The sequence below is a fragment of the Pan troglodytes genome, chromosome 3 (assembly GCF_028858775.2).
Source record: "Pan troglodytes isolate AG18354 chromosome 3, NHGRI_mPanTro3-v2.0_pri, whole genome shotgun sequence".
Classification (NCBI taxonomy): Eukaryota; Metazoa; Chordata; class Mammalia; order Primates; family Hominidae; genus Pan; species Pan troglodytes.
The window spans coordinates 13,026,188-13,043,311 of NC_072401.2; the positions used below are offsets into that span (position 1 = coordinate 13,026,188).

General features: G+C 36.1%; 1 long non-coding RNA gene across 1 annotated transcript in view; it reads left to right on the top strand.

The window, feature by feature from the left end:
- The window catches only part of LOC107974196 (uncharacterized), a 31,415-nt gene extending 16,143 nt beyond the window's left edge, over nt 1-15,272 (top strand). Inside the window, exons 2-3 of the long non-coding RNA XR_001716760.3 lie at nt 14,794-14,911; nt 15,150-15,272. This is a non-coding gene — a long non-coding RNA (uncharacterized LOC107974196). The remainder of the gene's footprint in view (nt 1-14,793; nt 14,912-15,149) is intronic.
- Nucleotides 15,273-17,124: the final 1,852 nt, after the last annotated feature.

A 17,124-nucleotide genomic window follows, 5' to 3' on the forward strand; every position in this document is an offset into this window, starting at 1 on the left:
CTACTCTCACAAGGGACTGAAGAGACCACAGTTCCCCCTTCTACCACGTGAAGACATAGCAAGAAGACAGCCATCTAGGAAAATAGGAAGCAGGCTCTTACTGTATCCCAAATCTGCTAGTGCAATGATCTTGAGCTTACCAGCCTCCACATGTAAAATCCATTTCTGTTGTTTATAAGCTACCCAGTCTATGGTAATTTGTTATAGTAGCCTGAATAGACTATGATAAGCATTATGATATAGCATTGTTATGAAGATTAAACAAGTTCATTTATGTAATGCACATAGTTCTTTATGAGTATTTGTTAAGTATATTACACACACACATACATACATGTACGCGTACATAGATACGTTAATTAATTAATCATAGTCTATTTCTCCAAGTCGCCAGATGAATTCACCCAATGAAACGAGGTCACCGCTCAGACTTCAGATCCTTCACTGCCATCACCAATATCTTAGAGAAAGAGCCTTTACTCCTTCAGCTTTACTTTTACAGCTTATTGCATGGCACCATCTACCCCAATCCTTCTGGCCCATACTCCTTAAGTTGGGGTATGAAGAGGCTCAATGATTTGGCATCCCTCTCACTTCTCTTAGTTCTGAACAGAGAAATAAGATAAGAAATAAGATAAGTAAGGCAGATGAGACTAAAATACCAACTTTATTACTGAGAAAGCTGATGTTAGTGAAGGTGGCTTATATTTGTGTTCCTCTAGGCTTTGTAATACTGACGCTTAAATTTAAGGAATTTACCCACTCAGTGTGACTACCCCTACCCGGAACAGGTCTCTCTACACATGTTTCATGTGTGTACATGTATGTATGTGTGTGTTTCATCCGTACAACTTATGACAACAAGAAGTAGAGCAGAACATATAGTCCTGAAGGGATCTTATATCCAAGCATAATGGAAGAAGGAATGGCTTGACTATGTATCTCTGATTTCTTCTTCCAAACTCACCAATCAGGAAGTTCCTCACTAACAGGGAGGAGGAAGTGATAGGATGAGAAGAGGTCAAAAGTATTAGGCTAAGAGATGGCCACTGAAACACTGAATCAAACAAAACTCATGCAAACTCAGTGGCTAAAAATAGCAATCACTTATTCACATGCATCTGAATCTCAGATGAGTATTGGATGATCTAGGCTGACCTCAATTGAGTGACTTTGCCTCAACCTGCAGGTTTGGCTATGCCTGAATAAGGTGACTCTACTCCATGTAGACTTATCCTGGGGCCCAGGCTGAAGGGACAGAAATGACAGAGAAAACTCTTTTCAAGGCAACAGCAGAAGCACAAAGGAGAGAGAGGATGAAAACACACAAGGCCGCTTAAGACCTAGACTCATACCTGGCACACTGTCACATCCACCCCTGTGCTATTTAACAAAGGAAGTCACTTGGCTATGTCCAGAGTCAAGAGGTGGCAATATTCTACACCCAGGATGAGACCACAGCAATGGAGTGATACAGGGAAGAGTGAAGAACTGGGACCAGTGATCCATCCATCTCAAGTCCCTAATCAAACTGGCACACTCAGCACAATTTCCAGTGTCAATCTCTGTATTAAATTCCACTTATAGCATAGGTACCCATTTTCTAAACAACAACATTCTCTAACAACATTCTCTAAACAACAACAGCAAGAAAACAAAATTATCCTTGCATAAATTAATAATGTCTAGTATATGGTACATATTCAATAATTTGTTGAAGAATGAAAAATAAAGGAATGAATGACGAATAGTTGTATGCCTTGAATGTTACTTAAATTCATTAATCCTTCTTGTTATTCAAATATAATTACAAACATTTAGCTATTTACAGTTGTTGTGAGTAAAGAATACTGTGTTATTATTAATTCATGAGTTAGTACATTGATTTGCAAAGGTGCTTTTTAAACTTTTTTTCTTAATTTCTCCACAACTCTGATTACAGATAGAATCTCAATCTTTGAGATTTAAAGTTTTTTTTTTCTTAATTTCTCTACAACTCTTATTATAGGTAGAATCTCCATCTTGGCCTTTGTTTTCCTCTACCAAATTTCTAATTTGTCATTTATAAAAGTACTCTCTGTAACATGCTGTAACTTTAAGGCTTTTTTTTTTTTTCTATTCCTTAATCTTTTGTTCGGGACTCTGAAATTTAATGGTATAACTTCAAAAATGAGAATAAGTGGCCAAAAACGGCACACTTTACAACTATAAGACCTTGTTTTCAAATAGACAGATTATATCTTGATTGTATGTTTTTGGGTTTATTTTAAAATTTTTTTAAAAAGATGAAATATCTATTACAACCTAAAAGAATAAGACAAATATTGTGACAATGTAAATGTCAACTGTGACTGGAGATCTGGAGATTGACTGAGAGTCCCTATTTTTAATAAATTTGCATGGATGTGCTCAAAGCACTTTTGAGCAATCATCAGAATATATAAATAAATATGAATGTAAATGACATCAAAATACCTGGGTTGGGAGGATCAGCACAGTTTAAAATCAGTTGAATTTCGTAAGCATTTATTGAGCACGTACTAAATTCACAACATCGAGTTGAACCTTGTGGGTACATACAGATGGAAATGCCACATGACTAGAGGCATTGCAGAACTCTCTTATGAACTCACTGACCTAAATCACTCAGTCCAGTTTTTTGAGCTTTATGTATCTCCATCGTTAAGCGACACATGACGGTAATATGTGGAGGCATCAGGGATTTGATGTGGACATATCTTTGGCAGACACCCTTCAACCCACTCCAGAGGTCCAAATAACCCTTCTCCTTGCTCTACTCCAGTGTTTAAAAAACTTTAAGGGCTTTAACCCTGTTTACTCTGGCCAACATGTGCACCACAACCTGTCTTCTGACCTCTTCCCACATTTTCTGTCATTCACTAAACAACCACATTGACCTTTTATTTGTAGACATACATAGCACATGTTCATTAGCACATGTATACATATAGAGAAAAAAATAGAATAACTTACTCTCAAGGAGCCTGCAGCCTAGTTCATAAGTGTGAAATCAGTCATTCAATTAAATGTAGAGTGAGATTGTGAGGCATGAGCCATTAACTCGACCTGACTGACCATTGTTAAGGAGGTCAGGAGAAATTTCAGAAAAACCATAGCATTTTAACCAAACCCTAGAGAATAAAAAACAATCAACTGAGAGATGAGGAAGGAGGGTGCATGTTTCCTACTAATAAAGAAAGAGCTGTGGAAATCCCTAACATAATGTGAATCCTAATATTCTGATGGATTCTATTCAAGGTCTTGCCCAATTCTTAATTTTCAGCAAATGTTTTACATAAAAGCCTTGACTATGACAATCTTTCAAGAAAACCAGGAGAAAGTCCGTAACTGCATGTTAACTGTGCCTCATCCAGTGGAAGCCCACTCTAGTATTGAGATGTTTATGCTTGAGAATGAATGTAAGCTGATTTTATAAAATGGTCAAATAGCATCATAGTATATACCCACTTTAGTTATAGGTTAAGAAGTTATTAATCCACAACTAAAATGAAAGGCAAAGGAACATTCATTAAGATTCAATTGTTTAAAAGACTATAAGCAATAGTCTGCTTGTACATTATGAATAACAAAGTTCTTGAGTACATACTATCTGCTTGTTACATATATTATCTCATAACATGCTTCATCCTGTGAAGAAGGTTGTGAAGAAGGTTGATACGGTTTTGTTGTGTCCCCACCCAAATCTTATCTTGAATTGTAATTCCCATAATCCCCACATGTCATGGGAGGGAACATGTGGGAGGTAGTTTAATCAAGGGGCAGTTACCCTCACGCTGTTCCTGTGATAGTGAGTGAGTTCTCACAAGATACGATACTTTTAAGGGGCTTTTCCCTCTTTTGTTTGGCATTTCTTCTTGCTGCCACCACGTGAAGAACGATGTGTTTGCTTCCCCTTCCGCCATAATTGTAAGTTTCCGGAGGCCTTGCTAGCCATGCAGAACTGTGAGTCAATTAAACCTATTTCCTTTATAAATTACCCATTATATGCCAAGTTTTCCCCTGAAATACATGTGCCATCAAGTCTCATGTATCTTCTATACTTCTGGTGCCTGCATTCTGAGGGATGAGTGTGGTCCAAGTGGATATCAGTCAAAAACAATTAAACTGACAGACACGATAAACATTTTTGCTCAGTAAGTTTGATGAAGGCATGAAATTAGTGACTGAGATAAAGAATAATGGGGAATTATTTACGATAGTAATGAAAGATCACTTTGATGGAAAATTACATTTTAGTTGAAATCTAAACATTAGAAAGCAGCTACTCAAAGAGCTGTGTATTTATGTTCCAATAAAAGGAAATAGCATGTTCAATGTCCTAGCATGAAGAACAACTTGGCATATTTGAGAAAGTGGCCAAAATGACGGGGTTGGCCAATTAAGTTGAGATGGTATGTTAGGCTGCTCTTGCATTGCTATAAATAAATACCTGAGACTGGGTAATTTATAAGAAAAGAGGTTAAAATATCTTACAGTTCTGCAGGCTGTACAGGATGTATAGCTCTAGTATCTGCTTCTGGGAGGCCTTAGAGAGCTTACAATCATAGCAGAAGGTGAACTGGGGAAGGCATCTCACACAGTGAGAGTGGGAGAAAGTGGGAGTCAGGTGCCACACACTTTTACACAACCAGACCTCAAGTGAACTCAGAGTTAAGAGCTCACTTATCACAAGGGGTTGGCCCAAGCCATTCATGAAGACTCTGCCTACACGATCCGAACACCTTCCACCAAGCCTAACCTCCAACATTGGGAGATTTCAATCCAACATGAGATTTGGGTGGGGACAAATATTCTAATTATGTCAAATAGGCACAACATGATAGAGAATAAAGATAGAGAAATAATGAAGGGTCAGGTCACACAGAGCATGTGACACGATGAAACCAAGCAGTTTATATAAACATGTGCTACATAAAGTTTCCAAAGCGAGGGGTTGGTGTGACCAAAGAATGTACCAGCCAAGGGCTAGAAACATGGATACTAATCTCCATGCCATCCATTGAGATTAATGGGTCCATAATGTAGGAGGCACTCAACAAATGTCAGTTATTCTTCCTTCTTCTCTACCTCTAGTTCCATACACTGTATTCCACCCATTATTGCCTTTTAGAGTTAAGATATTATATTTTTCTATGGGCATACTTTTTGATGGATGACAGATTCCAACTGTCCTTGTCCTAAGAAATCACAATATTTCTTACAAAAAGAACCTGTCTAACATCTAAGTCCAATCAAACCCTCTCTGTTAATTTAATTAAACTAATAAACACTAAATGCCTATTATGTACAAAGGATTTTTGCTGTTTGCTGCAGAAGTTGCAAGGGGAACAATCACAGTTCTGTCTTCAAAAAAACTGACAAAATAAATGCCTCCCCTACCCAAAACTTCTACTTCTAATAAGTATATAAACATAGTGTATTCAATAAGAGTTTTTAAATGGCAACTGAATGAATGGTGTAAAATGCAATTCTGAGATGTAGTAAAATAACAAGCCCCTATCAAATATTCCAGAACAGGTCTCAATGTCTGATAGAACCAAGGTTCCTAATAGGTGTTGGATGAAGAAACAATACACCCATTCCCCTCACCCCACCCCACCTCACATCTATCATAAGGCCATGTTAGTATAGGACAAACATGCCAGTAACTTCTGACCATTTAATTTTCAAATTATATGCCTGGGTCAATTTTATTTTTCAAAAATTCTATACAAGACTTTAGATGGAGGAATAGCTCTGGCTATTGTATGACAGCTTTATGAAGCTAATAACTATTGATGCCATTTAATTTATCAAGCAACAATTAATCAAAACATACTGACTACTAGCACAGTATATTTGATTTCTTCATTGAAACTAATACTTCTGTTTACATATGAAAAACAACAGGATTGCTAGGTATTTTAAATACACAGAAAGAAAACTGGGATTTTACAATTTCCCAAGGTCTCTATAGCAGACAATTTTGCTCACATAGCTGTAATTTTGCCAACATCAACAACTACAATTTTGCCAACAACAATAGCATTTTTTAAAGGCTGATTTTGGCACTGCTTGGCTTAGACAAAGTAAGTATTCTATGGCGTTTACACATTGTAAAACAGACATATTTCTTAGGGACATAAAGCTGGGCTTCAAGATGTCATTTTCTATTTGTTGATAAAGAAATCAACACTATAATTAATTAGATTTGGTAGCAGCATCAGCTGGCTCACCTGCCCCCACAAAACTGGTTCCAAGATTTTATCTCCTAGTCAAAAGCTTGTTGCACAAATTGATGTTCTTGTTCATTATCTGCTTTCAGCTGAGCAGAGATAGTTGTAGAAGTCCTTAACCTTCAAACAATGTGCATTTCAGTATGCTGGCTATACTCTTTGTGGGTTGATAGAATGAAAAAATCTATGCCCTTCATTTTGAAGCCCTTAAGCGATCTCAGTGCTATTTTAAATGTTTTATCTTCGCCTCTCACAACAGTCATGTGGGTTAGACAGAACAAAGAATCATTTGCCATTTCACAGATGAGAATGAAGGTCTGAGTGACCCAGTACCCTGTAACTTCAGTAATCTCTGGAGATTGCTCCAGAGGGTTTACAGAATGAATTTTGAGAGTCCCTAATTTCACACCCTTTACTCTTGGCAGTATCAATCTTTTATTCTCCCCAACTGCACAGCTTCATGCTGAGACTTGCTTTTATTCCTTCTGAGGGAGGACCTCTCTGCCATCACTTAATTATAAATCCTGCATGTGACTCCCTTTCAAAAGTCTGGCAAACTGTAGTCATTTTAAAATCCAGCAGCAGACATTAACTTAGAAACCTTCATGAGTGATGGGAAAGGAAACTATTAAAATGAGAAAATAGAGATAAAATTTAAAGTACAAAATGGTCTTTTTATCAGCTCACTCCAGAAAAAAAAAAAAAGAACTTCTGTTGTTATATAAAAAAAAAAAAAAAAAAAAGAAGAGGAGGTCTACTATTGGTGCAGAAGATTATGGGAACAAGGAAATTCGCAAAAAGAAAGGGTAGAATTGCTGGGATAGTTGGCTATGAATTTCACTAAATTAGAGACAGAAAATCCTCTTTCAGTTTTGCAAAAGGTGATACCACTGAAATATCTTTGTAAGATGTTTACATTTTCATTTTTTTAACTTTTCCATTTGATAAAGTGTCATAAATGGTATCAAATTATTGGGGAAATAAGGAAGAAGATAATTACCCATATTCTCATCACCCAAAGATAGTTACTTTGACGTCCATTTTTCTTTATGTGTGAAAATATACATCTTTTAATATAACACTCTTTAAAATGTTCACGAAATATTTGTATACGTCATAATTCAGAAAGTTCAGTTCAATAATGAAATACATTATTTATCCTGTTCTACACAGATTAACTTACTTACAACAGACTCAATATTTTATCCTTGGTGAAAAGAAATGGTGTTTACTATGCAGTGGGTGGGAAAATGAGTACCAACTGGCATTCCATTAGGATGGATGTTGGATGGTATGCCCAATGGGGCTGGGAGGAAGTTAAATAATTTGAGGTGCTTATCATGAACCAAAAATTGGGCTAAGATAAATGTTTGAGAAGATATGCTCGCATGCATAATTTTACATACTGCTGGAAAGATATCTACTGTTAACCTTCTTTGGTCCCTTTCAATCATACCTTGAATGATGCATATTATTGATAAATATCTTCTTTATGAAAATATCCCGGTTGATAAAAGTGAGGTTCTTGCTGATGCCCAATGAATTTGATTCAAGGAAGCCAGAGACACTCTTTTAGGATATGATTTTCTACTAAAACAAACCTAATAAAAAGCACACCAGTAAAGCGCCTCACCACTGATCATTGCTCTTGTGACTGATTCTCCGCCTCTGCAGTTCTATCTTTAAACAAAGCAAGCCTGTACCTGCAGGCCCTTCCTCAAAAATTTGTTTGAGTCTTTCCAAAGGCTGGGACCTTCTGGGGTAGACAGTAGCATGCCTCCCTTGAATCTAAACTCCCATGTGGGGTTTCTTCTCTCAGGAGAGCTCTCTGACCCTTTACCTTTTCCATGTGTCTGGCTAATACACGTGTAGGAGCTCCAGTACTTGCGCCTTTGAGATCGGCCTGGCCCAGAAGTGGGGGCCCTGGTTCTAGGAGGTGGCTTGTTAAAGGCTGTTCTCAGTAACAAACAATCAAATCAATATTTTTCCCATGGAATCCCAAGTCCATCACAATAGGGCTGAGCTAGTCATCTCCCCCAAATATGCATAAAAATAAATCCCAAAGAATGCAACAAAACATAAAAATCACACACAAAATGTCTAGAAGATTAAGTAAATTACTAATTGTCAAATCTTGGATCTAATCAGGAGTTAAGAATAAATGTAAAAAAAATTATGCTTTATACCTCTAATACACACAATCAAAATGTATTTTTAAAAAGAAATAAACAGAGAAATGTTCTAAAATGTTAAGTTCAAAAGAACTAAAGTGAATGTGTTTTGCAAGAGCTATAATGAGTAAAATTCAAAGGCAAAAAATAGCAAATAAATGTGCAACAGCTGCATTAAAGACATAATATTCTTAATAAATAGCTCTTTAGATAAGTTGTTCAGTGGGAAAAATAAACAGGAAATACTAATGGTAAGGTTCACAGATACTTCATGAAATAGGAAATAATGGTTATAATAATATTCAGCACTGTGCAATCATTTAAAGATGTCAAGTCAAAAATCATATAAATTTGACTCTCAAGTTTAAATTATTAGAGAAATTGTGATAACTCAGTGCTGGAAAGTATGTACAGTACAGTAGTCACAGAGAAGAATAGATACACATGGGGGAAAATTGTATGTCTGAAGAGATTCATACCAATATTTTTATAAAGCAAAAACATAGAAGTAATCCAAATGTTGAAAAACATGACAAGTAAATTAGAGTATCTTTACAGGTTATATTATACAGCCATTAAAAATGATGTTTACAAATATGTGCCAAAGTTGTGTGATAATAATTTTTATGCAATGTTAGGTGATACACACAGGATCTAGCTGAAAAAGCATGCATAAAAGAGCTCAGACAGAAACGCTCCAAAATACATTTTTAAATGGATATTTTTACGTTTTGCATTCTTAAACTTGGGTGCAGCTAAGGAGGTTGTCTGAATGTAGATTTCTGGTCTAGAGGCCTAAAATCTCTGATTCGGTGAATCTTGAGAGGGGCTCAGGAACAATCTACATTTTTAAACAAGTCTCTCAGGGGCTTCAGATGCAGGTGCTCTGGAGCCCACTCTTGGGAAGCTGTTCTAGTTAGTAGGATTATAGATGCAAATATATATAAAAACATACATAAATATATATATGTACAACCTGCATAATCAGAAAGTCATACAATATATAAAATATATGCTGTATACATCATGTCTGTAAAATATATACATAATATATCTATATTCCTGATTATACTTGTTTTTATTTTTAATTATATTTTCAATATATGGGTAATTTTTAGGATTTGCTTCTTTTTCTTTTGATTTTCGAAAGAATTTGTAGGACACAATAGTCACTAAAAATAATTCTTTGTTTCCTCATTCTATTTTATTCCCCAAGTTTTCTTTTTAAATGAGAAAGAAAATTTTATTTTGCTTATTTCAAATCTGTGCCCTCAGTAGAAACAAAATGCAATCTGAGTGGCAGATTCTGGTTCTGCTGTCTTCGTACTAAACTGATAAGAAAATGGAATGGGACTGACATTTGTAAAGTAGCCTGAAAATTTCATTCCACAAAAACCGAGGCTGTGACTTGGAAGAATATGAATGAAGAGTGTAAAGTTAAGAGCCCTTAAGGACATAGAATGATTGCATTTCAGCTCCATGGGTAATCTACAGCATGACTCCAGGGGCATTAGCTATGTATAGAGAAAAGAGGAGCTTTGCCACAAGAAAAGCAGCAGGAAGATTGGTGGGGTGGCGGAACCTTGCACAGAGACCAAAGGTACCTGCTGACCCCAATTCCACTGAGAAAGAAAAGGATCAAGATGATTTAAGGGAGGAGCAGGGCAACTCCAAGATGGGCTCAAATACCACAGTTAAACTACTTTCTTCTGTTCCACAGACCAACCATGCAGTCAGCAGACCTGCAGGGTGATACAACTGAAAGGACCTGAGATTCACAAACCTAAATGAAATTATTTGTCTTGCTGTTTACCAGTTGTCCTAACTTGGGCAGGCAACTTACACTCTATGGGTCTTGATTTTCTCATCTGTAAAAGGATTGAGTGGAGACTGCAACCTCTTAGGTGTGGAATTGCCTAACTCAGTATTTGGTCCAATCCTATGTTCAACAAATGCTTTCTTTTCATCCTGTGAAATGTTTTATTTCTTTTCATCCTGTGAAAGGTTTTCCTTTGTTCAAGGCATGAAAACTGTGTTAAACTGCCATCACAAGTCGAGTACTCTGCTATTTATTGCAAATGGAAGTACACATACACCTATACAAACACATTTCTGTAATTGATGTGATCATTTTCCTTAAGGAAGTAACAATTATGACTATAGTGGAAGACAGAAAAATAATAGATGATAGCTAAGACATAGGTGTCCACAAGTAGCAACCATAGCACTTGCAAAGTGGAAGACATGTAATTCTGAAAGAGAAAGAATGAGATTGGAGACATGTTTCAAGAGGAAAGCTACATGTGAGCTGTGTTGTAATGTGAACAGGGACTGGAGAGAAGAAAATGTAATTCCTTCCGGGTTCATCACCTATTGACCAAATTGTTCCTATACTTCATGAACCCTGCTGTGTCTCTTACAGGGATCGTTCCATAATACTTCCAGTCCATCTTCTGGCTGCCTTCCTAGCTGACCTGATTGTTATACTACGCAGTTCTCTCATTGCCACCCTGGATTATGCAATGACTTGGATTCACAGATGTCTTCAGTTAGCTATACAATATTAAATATGTGTTAGGTGGACCTCTGTCACATATTATCTGGTTAGAGTGGGTTTGGCTCAGTTGTCTTTTGATATATTCACTCTCTTCTCTATGATTGGCACAGTGTGGGTTGGCAACATCTAGAATTTTCACACTGGTAGAGATATTTGTGAGGATTCTGTCTGATTTCCCAGTCATACTTGGGTTCAACACATGAAGGAAAATGAAGAAATGGTAAGACGCAGTTGGGCCCAGATTTTAATTTCATGTCTTCCATTTACATGCTGTACGACCTTGGGCAAATTCATCAGCTTCTCTTAGCACTAATGGAGATTATAAATATGCAGGATCTAGTACTGTGTCTGATACCTGAAAGGCATCTACTGAATGCTGCTATTCTCTCACACTCCCCTGGGTATTTCAGAGTTCATTATACAGCCTTTTATTGAATTGTCCTGTGTTAGGGAGACTACCCTAAGATAAGGCAGCACTTTTTAATAATCTGGTCTTTTTTTCAAAGAGGAGGGTTCATTCTTATTTAAGAAATAATCAATATAATCAATTTCTTTTACATAATCAAAGTTAGCCTTCATTTATCTTCCTTTCACCTGGTTCCATGATTGTCTTCTGTACTTATAAATGTGTCTTCAATTGTCATTAGGAGTTTGGTGCAGGTCTGTGATAAAACTGTCATTAGTCATTAAAAGAATGGAAATAAAAATTATTTATTTTCTAATAAATAAAAGCATGTTCAATTAAAAAGGCTTTCTTTTATTCCAAGGTTATGTAATTGTTATCCATTCATATTAAAATGACTTATAATTTATAACGTAATGCCAGATTATCAGATATATATGCGTATATATGTATATTTTTATATATGTATATATATGTTTATATATACGCACACACACATATATATGACTATATATGTAATTGCTTGGCAAAAGTTAATGCTGGCAACAATTTTTCAGTCTCCCATTTCATTTCTCATTAATGATTCACAAATTCCAAAACCCAGGAGCCACTTAAGTTAAACAGTTTAAGGATATCATACTTCTCTTTATCTGCTTTTCAAATTCAATTTGAAAAAAAAAAAAATGTCATTAGGTCATTTCCCCTTAGTCTTTCCTCCAGGGCAGAGATGCCCCGTATTTTCATTAGCAACTTTGGTGACATGGTTTCAAGTTCTGTACCACAGCTGCTACTCTCTTTGACTTGTATTTCTAGCTTCCCACCTTTGCTTCCTTTGTGCTTTTCCTTTGCCAGACTGTGATAATCGGGGTTCCCACTAGAAGGCTGATCCTTCTCTCCTCTTGTCTCTTGTTCAAGCTGGAGGTCCATGATTTGCCCATAATATCCTTCCCTGACTCATCCTGGCCAAAGGTTTACTCAGATTATAATAATAAGAGAAATACCATTTTCCTGTTTTCTTTCTCATATTTTGATTTTACTGCTTGTCTTCAATTATTTGTCCTTGAATGTCCTTATAGATTGACATCTAAAGGGGTCAGTAAACTTTTCCTTTAAAGGGTCAGAGGTTAAATATTGTTGGCTTTGCAGGCCTAGGGTCTCTCTCAGGACTACTAAATTGTGCTGTTGTTGCATGAAAGCAGCGATGATTTATAAATGATTGGGCATGACTGCATTTGAGTAAAACTTTATTTACAAAAGCAGATTGCAGCTGGATTTGGTCGATGGTTTGCTGACATTTCTACTGGTGACACTTTTGCTCTCATACCACTCAGTTCTCCTAATCCTCCCTACAGGGTAATTGGTAGGTTTTAACATGGGGTCTTGCTCTGTTGCCCAGGCTGGAGTGCGGTGACGTGATCATAGATAACTGCAGACTTGAACTCTTGGGCTCAAAAAATCCTTCCATCTCAGCCTTCTGAGTAGCTGGGTCTACAGGTGGCACCACTGCACCAAGCTAGGATTGGTAGGTTTAGAAGAGATAAGTCTTCTCTTTTATGTAACTCTTCTTCTCTCTTACCTCCCTTTCTCTCTTTCTCTCCCTCTTTCTCTTTCTCTCTCTCTCTCTCTCTCTCCCCCCCCAACACCCATATTCTGTTCTGCTCTTTATTAGGTGAGGATACTGCTATGACAGAAACCTGTGATTTTCCAGCAGTACTTGTAATTAGGGCGAATTAACTGCCAGGTATATATTTTAGAAATATTTGTTACCCTAGTGTAACCTAGACTATTTTGATTGATGCATGGGATAGAGGATGAGGAATTACTTCATATAGTCATGTCCAAAAATGTCCTTCATCTCATTATTTTATCTGTAGAACAGCTGTTATTTGGATTTCCATGAGTCTGACTCCTGTGACATTTCAACTGGTTTCAAACCTGAGTAGATGTGTTTCCCTCCCAAAGGCAGGATAGACCTGCACTCAAAGTTTGGTTTGAATGTTGAGACTGATGATGTGACACACACCAGAAGAGTTATGAAAATGTTTATTATTTACTTTTTTGAGGTCCTGGGAAGGGCTGGGCAAGCCTCTCAAATCTTGTAACGCCTTGAGAGAAACAGAAAAGGAGACTGGCTCTGGGTTTTATTGTGATTTCAGGGTGGGGCTAGGGTGAGGGTCCTTACATGTAGGCAAAAGCTTGCATGGGTTTTAATCTTTCATGGGCACCAAATAAGGTACCACCTAGGCTTTAATCTCAGCTAGCCCAGATATGAGGGACAGGAGAAAAGAGGGGGTTAGATGTAAAAGTTGTCACCAAAAAATAGAGTCAGACTATTATAGTTGAAAAGAGAGGTTTTATTTAATTAAGAATCATATCTCTAGCTACCTAGAATTAACAATACATATATAAGGATTTTTTTTCTTAATTTGTCAGTAAACTCCTGGATTGCAAATGTCTTATCTCATCAATGTGTCTATACTGATAGTTGCAATAACTTAGTAAATGTCCTTATGCATAATTATAATTAAATGATTCCTTTATCTAAATGATGCAACCTAATTATCTAATGCATTTAGAGAAAAATGCCCATGTAGACTTGTAAGGGTTTTGTTGTTGTTATTGTTGGATTAATAGAATGCTGAGAATTCTGTGGACCTTTTTAGTGCTAATAGTCCTAATTGTATCTAAGTTTTATTGGATTTCTCTGTGATGAAGTCAAAGTTTCCTCCAAAACCAGAATTAAAGAGGGGCTATCAAAAGCACAACCATGTTGCTTGAGTTATCACATTAATGCCTCAAAGTATCTAAAGGGGAAAATACCGCACATTGTACATGAATAAGAAGCAACGTCTGTGTAGAAAGAAATTCTATCTTAATATTATATTACAGAGTAATCTCTGGAAAAGTACTCGAATGAAACCTCATACCTCTCACCATGTAATTATTGTGCCCTTTCCCAATACCAAATAAGACATATAAATTGTGAAGTTCAGTGTTTAGGAACAAATGATAGAGTTGCTGACACTTTTCCACATAAATATTAAAGTAGGAAAATTGACTTGCAAACCCCTTGTTCAAAATCATTTGTTTTGCTATCTTATTTATTATTATTATTATTATTATTATTATTATTATTTGTGTGTGTGTATGTGTGTGTGAATGGATTATGGAATAATGTATTCTTTGGTATCCTAAGCAAGGCAAAAGAAAGCCATATATTCATTGAAAGCAAAAAGTTTGTTTCCATTCCGGTAAGATTTGTAAAAATGGCTTAGAGTACTCCATACTCTTGATGAAATTGTTGAATGAAATGGTTTATTTATAGACCTGGTAGGGATTACAAGAAAGACCTTTGTGTATTATCTTCCTCTTTCACCGCTAATCGATGACATTTCTGAGTTCCAGGACCTGTGAAGAATTCTACCTTCAGACAACTGCTCAACTGGATTGAATCTGGGAGAAGAAGATGGGGGCATTATTTCTTGACAGCCACCTAGATTCCAACAGCATCATGCAACAAATGGTACTGAGACCTTCAGAATCCTTGAAAAGCTAATCAGCACTTATGCATGAAGGCAATGTTCTAAACCTTAGTGGTCAGGAAATGTTTGAGATTTGAAACAGTTGTTTGAGGTTGAGGCAGAAAGTAATAAAGAATACTAAAATTATCAAAGAAACACCAAACACAAATCAATAGCATCCAAACGAGCTTTACCTTTATAGCTGGTACTCTTTCTGTCCTCTTTTCTGCTTCCTAATAGATGTTTTTTGGTGATTTGGTCCTCCTAAGTGCATGGACATCGGACAGGATAGTATGAGTATGATTAGAGGTGTAAGTATGACTAGAAGCACAAGTTAATTTATGAGTGATTGAATAAAAGTAATGTTGTGAAAAATAAGAACAAGTTCTTTTGGTTTATATTTTGGCATGCTTTCTTCCACCATTTTAAAGAGATCTTTCCAAGATGAAATACATTACAGAAATACATATCTGTCACCTATTTAGAAAATGATATGCATTTGAAAATGGGCCACTGTGAATTAGATACAAAGAGAGGTCAAAGTTAATAAACAGAGGCATTTATGTGAATACAAATGTGCTAATGTTTATTATTATGGCATTAGTTCACATTAGAGATGTATTAAAAAAATATCTAGGATCATAGGCTAGAATACATCTTTAAAGGTAATTTGGGACAACCCCTTAATTTTATAAAAAAGAGAGGAACAAACTTCAGAATGAATGGCTGAGGTTATTTCTCAAGATCACACAACTACTTGGTAGATATACCAAATTTTAAACACAAGACTCCTGGTTTCTAACCTAACTCTATTTCCACAAACTTAACATAATGTAGTTAAAAACTTTAACTCATATTTCAAATTTGTTGTTCTTATAAATGTGGATTGTTTTGTTTATTTTACCTCTCTACTTTTTTTTCATTCCAAGCTGCTCACCTGCATCTTGGAGGGGTTAAAAATAATTATTCAATCTATTATTAAGTACAAGGCAATTTGATCATGTGAACATGTCCTATATATTTTATGTTCATACTCTTAGAAAATGTGTAGCCTCTCAAAGAGTTACTCTCTTCCCATGATTTTGCATGCAGCTACCTGTCCCTGTTGGCTTTGCTTGCATTTACACTAGAGTCTATTCTGCAAGAGTGCAAGAGTGTAGATGTAATTATCTGGTATTTCACCCATGCAGCCTTCTCCTTTCCTAGCTTCTGCTACGGGGACATCTCATCCTATTATGGCTTGATTCAAAGCAGAGCTGCAGGTGTGAGCTAAGTGTCCATCCTTTGCACTGCTTGACCATGCTTCATAGCTGAGTTAACTTTGATGTGATGGTGCCCTGAGTTGTTATAAATTCTTGCCTTTTCCTCCAATCTTACATAAAAAAAGCTCTGGCTATGCCTATGATGGGTTTGATAAGAGTGTCTAATTTTGGACTTCAATCTTAGCAGGCCTAATTGCCTAGAAATATAAAGATATATTTTCATTCTAGCCTTTGGTAGCAGTAAAGGCATATACCTTCCTCTCTCTGTTGAATCATTTACCTTATTTCTCAGTTTATTCATAACCCTGATAGAAAAGATGGATGCTCTTTATTTGTGAACCCTCAATTCAAACAAAATATCAGGGGCTTTCTTAGGCATTTGATCCATATTTCCATATTCTGACAATGTATTCCTCTTCCTCTTAAAGTATAGCACTATTTCTTTTAAGCTACCTCACTTTGAAAAGGTTTGCTAATTCAATAGGAAAAATAATACTCAATGTACTTACAAGTTCTATATTACTTGTCAATATTTTATCACAATTTGAATTCTAAAGATACTTTTTGTAATATAAGGAAAATGCCAGATATGTGATACAGTAAAAAGTCATGTTAACTGTCGTCTATTTAAAAGAGAGGCTCCACAAATATTGAACTGCATTATATGAAACTCATACATAGTTTTGTATTGCCTGCATTTAGATTTCTTCCTTCAAATAGGCATACTTTGTAAATAATTCATAAGTCATATTCACAATCTGACAATTAAACCTGCAATAACTAAACCAAAGTAATATTGGTAGTAAGTGGCTTATTGGTAACGGATTATTGTTGAAGAATTCAGGATATGTAAAATGCATATACTAAACTTCCTGATCAAAAGGGAAATCATGGCAAAATGAGTATAAGATCATGTCTTTTGGGATTTTCCAATCTAAAGTATAAAGACCAAC